Below are 5,175 nucleotides of genomic sequence, written 5' to 3' on the forward strand. Positions count from 1 at the left end.
ATTGGCTTTAAAAAAATAAATAAAATGCTATTTTTTTTCCCCAGCATTTTTTTTTTTCACAGCTACATGTTGTGCAATGGAGAGGCACAAGCAGGTCTGCCCACCATTACACAACATGCTGCACCATCTACTGGATGAAAGTGGTTAAGATCATTGCATGGCCCATTATCTGCTTATTTGAGGCAGTCCCATTTGGGCTGAACCAATCCAGTGAGAGGCATTAGTAAGTGGAATTTTGGGTTGGGTCTGGATGTTAAATCATATAAAACAAAACAAAAATGGAAAAAAAACAACTTTCATTTATTTTATTGCTGTCCTGTGAAGCTGACAGCTTTGCTAAAGTGAAAAAGAGAGTTCTGTTCTTCCCCTCTAAGTGCAGTGGAATGTTCCACTGTCACTTCCTGAATCCTTACAGAGCAGGAAAGGGAGAGAGGCAGAGAGAACAGTGTTTCAGCCACATTTTATAGTAGTAAGTGCTGCAGCCATAGATTTTACTGAAATGGATTCTGTTAGTGAAAATGATAATTTAATGAATGTGGTTTAGTGTTTTTGTTGAAATGTGTTCAGATACAGCTCATTAACAGGGGGGACAGTAAGTGAGCATAACCCAATACTTACAGGAAGTCAAAGGGTCAATTCAAATTTAAATCCATAATTTAAAACCCAGAGTTTGAAGTTAAGTGTGCAGTGTCCACATTATTTAAATTAAAGTTTTTGACATTGAATATTGCTAAGCCTCCCTTTTTCATGGTTATTTGATTTAATTAGGTACAAACTCCATATATGTTATGTCTGTTCAGTCAGAGGATGCAGTATCTATTTTTATTTTTCTCTGTGTCTCCATTTATTTAAAGACTGCTGTTAACTTGTAATTCACAAATCAATTGAAAGCTGTTGCATTGTGTTTTTAATAAGTGCTGCTTTTATACAAGTTTATATTAATAAAAAGGAGATAATGAGTCATTTAAAAAATATATGTAATTATTGCAGTTAAATGTTTTATTTATATTTTGAGAATTAGCATCAACTGTTACTGGCCCCATGCCAGCAAATCAAATTAGTTTTTGAAAGGAACATGAAAGTCATAATTACATTTCCATCATTCAGATAGAAATTGCACACAAAAAAAAACTTTCTATTTTACTTGTATTATTATGTACTTCATTCTTTTGTTATCCTTTGGTGTCCTTTGTTGAAGAGCATACCTAAGTGGGATGTGCACGTGCAAAGGAACACCATATTGCAGCAGCTGTGTTGGCAGTATTGATAACTTTGTGTAAAACTTGTATGGTAAATTATTTCTATTTTTACAATACAGTAGTGAGTAGAGAAGAGATTATGTATCATTCTAATTGCTTAGTAACTGGCACTGTGCCATAGAATTGTGTGAGTGTGTATGTGAGCAGAGTGTGTGTGGGTGTCAGTGAGCAGAGTATGTGTGCTTTATTCTCCAGGTAATCAATACATTTCCGATGAGCTGGTGCTTTAATGCAGTGTTTCTCAACAATGGTCCTCAAGTACCCCCAACAGGCCAGGTTTTCATTATAGCCAAATCAGTGCACAGGTGAAGTAATCAGCTGATCAGTAACTCAGTGGTTACTAACTTGCTCTCACCCATCACCTGATTATGTCACCTGTGCACTGGTTCAGCTATCATTTAAACCTGCCCTGTTGGGGGTACTTGCGGCCCTCTGTACATGTGTTTCTCCGGCGTATCATATCTAGTGCCTCACCAGCCGCTGACCTCACTGCACATCACTGATTGACACCCCCTGCTAGCAGCCGATTGGCCGCAAATCTGCACGGGGTGGCATTGCACAAGCAGTTCACAAGCACTGCTTGTGTAATGATAAATGCTGACAGTGTATCGTATCATGTCCGTCCACACTTTAATAAATTGACCCCTTTATATTCTAAGGGCTAGATTACAAGTGGAATTTGCACGTTTGCGGGCTTGCGATAATTAACCAGCCATTACAAGTGGCTGGTTATTGCTACTGCAAGCTCGTGGTAGCAATTAGCGCTTATAAAATAAACCAGAGATCAGATTTCTGGATGATTTTATAAATGTACCCCAAATGCCCCCAAAATATACTTTAATAAAAAATAAAGATAGTGGCATCTTTATTTTTTAATAAAGTAGCTGCACCGAGCAGTTTTTTGGGGCTAAATGCTTTTTCTAGTGAAATGCTTTTGCAATGCCGCCCCCCTGCTCACTGGCGGCCAACCTGTCGCTAGCAGGGGCTGTCAATCATCCCGATCGGATCGGGATGATTTCAATCCGCCACCTAAAAGGTGGCGGAGAGGTTAAGGAGCAGCGGTCTTATGACCGCTACTTCTTAACGTCAGTTTCAGGCGAGCCTGAAACAATGGGGCTCTGAAGCAGCATTCGCTGCTTCATAAATGGAGCCCTAAAACTTTTGTACACTTATTTTGTCAATGTTTAAACAGCTAACAAAACTTTAAAAAATAAATCTACATCTTATTCTCACACTAATCTTTTCTTTGAATGCGTCATTCTATAAAGTGCCGTAAGTCGGATAAACTAGCGATGTCCAGAAATGAGCGTAACTAAAAATTTCTGGAGTCGCCAGTGACATACGGCACTTTAGAAACTGCCTGCGCCTAAGAAAACTAACTAAAATATTAAATCTCCCGTAACTGTCTAACCTGCCTCCCAAAAATAAGCCCGACACGTATACCCCTATATCTGCAATCGCCCCTCTCACTCCTAATAATAAATGTATTAACCCCTAGACCGACAGCCCCCCACAACGCAATAAGCCTAATTATTAACCCCTAAACCGCCATAGCCCACACCGCAATAAACCTATCCTAGTATTAACCCCTAAACCGTCACTCCCGGAGCCCACCGCCACCTACATTATATGTATTAAAGGGACAGTCTACACCAGAATTTTTATTGTTTTAAAAGATAGATGATCCCTTTATTACCCATTTCCCAGTTTTGCATAACCAACAGTTATAATAATATACTTTTAACCTCTGTGATTATCTTGTATCTAAGCCTCTGCAAACTGCCCCTTTTTTCAGTTCTTTTGTCAGACTTGCAGTCTAGCCAATCAGTGCCTGCTCCCAGATAACTTCTTGTGCACGAGCACAGTGTTATCTATATGAAATACGTGAACTAACACCCTCTAGTGGTGAAAAACTGTTAAAATGCAATCTGAAAGAGGTGGGCTTCAAGGTCTAAGAAATTAGCATATGAATCTCCTAGGTTAAGCTTTCAACTAAGAATACCAAGAGAACAAAGCAAAATTGGTGATAAAAGTAAATTGGAAAAGTGTTTAAAATTACATGCTCTGTCTGAATCATGAAAGTTTATTTTGGCCTAGACTGTCCCTTTAACCCCTAAACCGCCTCTCCCGGACCCGCCGCACCTAAATAAAGTGTTTAACCCCTAAACCGCCGCTCCTGGACCCCCGCCGCCACCTACATTACATTTATTAACCCATAATCTGACTACCCTACACCGCTGCCACCTACATTAAATATAGTAACCTCTAATCTGACCCCCCTACACCGCCGCCACCTACATTAAATATAGTAACCTCTAATCTGCCCCCCCTACACCGCCGCCACCTACATTAAATATAGTAACCCCTAATCTGACCCCCCTACACTGCCGCCACCTACATTAAATATAGTAACCTCTAATCTGACCCCCCTACACCGCCGCCACCTACATTTAATATAGTAACCTCTAATCTGACCCCCCTACACTGCCGCCACCTACATTAAATATAGTAACCTCTAATCTGACCCCCCCCTACACCGCCGCCACCTACATTAAATATAGTAACCTCTAATTTGACCCCCCTACACTGCCGCCACCTACATTAAATATAGTAACCTCTAATCTGACCCCCCTACACCGCCGCCACCTACATTAAATATAGTAACCTCTAATCTGACCCCCCTACACCGCCGCCACCTACATTAAATATATTAACCTCTAATCTGACCCCCCTACACCGCCGCCACCTACATTAAATGTATTACCCCCTAAACCTAGGTCTAACCCTAACACCCCCCTAACTTAATTATTATTTAAATAAATCTAAATAATATAACTATTATTAACTAAATTATTCCTATTTAAAACTCAATTCTTACCTATAAAATAAACCCTAAGATAGCTACAATATAATTAATAATTACATTGTAGCTATTTTAGGATTTATTTTTATTTTACAGGCAACTTTGTATTTATTTTAACTAGGTACAATAGCTATTAAATAGTTAATAACTATTTAATAGCTACCTAGTTAAAATAATTACAAAATTACCTGTAAAATAAATCCTAACCTAAGTTACAAATACACCTAACACTACACTATCAATAAATTAATTAAATTAACTACAATTATCTAAAATAAAATACAATTAAATAAACTAAACTATAGTACAAAAAAACCCAAACACTAAATTACAAAAAATAAAAAAATATTACAAGAAGTTTAAACTAAATACACCTAATCTAAGCCCCCTAATAAAATAAAAAAGCCCCCCCAAAATAATAAAATGACCTACCCTATACTAAATTACAAATAGCCCTTAAAAGGGCCTTTTGCGGGGCATTGCCCCAAAGTAATCAGCTCTTTTACCTGTAAAAAAAGAACAATCCCCCCCAACATTACAACCCACCACCTACACACCCCTACTCTAAAACCCACCCGATCCCCTCTTAAAAAAACCTAACACTACCCCATTGAAGATCACCCTACCTTGAGCCGTCTTCACCCAGCTGGGCCGAAGTCTTCATCCGATCTGGGCACAAGTGGTCCTCCAGCCGGGCAGAAGTCTTCATCCGATCGGGGCAGAAGAGGTCCTCCATCCGGCAGAAATCTTCATCCAAGCGGCATCTTCTATCTTCATCCTTCCGGAAAAGAACGGCTCCATCTTGAAAACCTCCGGCGCGAAGCATCCTTCCTGTACGACGACTACCCGACGAATGGCTGGTCCTTTAAATGACGTCATCCAAGATGGCGTCCCTCGAATTCCAATTGGCTGATAGGATTCTATCAGCCAATCGGAATAAAGGTAGGAAAAATCTGATTGGTTGATTTAATCAGCCAATCCTCGCCGGAAGGATGAAGATAGAAGATGCCGCTTGGATGAAGATTTCTGCCGGATGGAGGACCTCTTCTGCCG

Source organism: Bombina bombina, chromosome 9 (genome assembly GCF_027579735.1).
Source record: "Bombina bombina isolate aBomBom1 chromosome 9, aBomBom1.pri, whole genome shotgun sequence".
Lineage (NCBI taxonomy): Eukaryota > Metazoa > Chordata > Amphibia > Anura > Bombinatoridae > Bombina > Bombina bombina.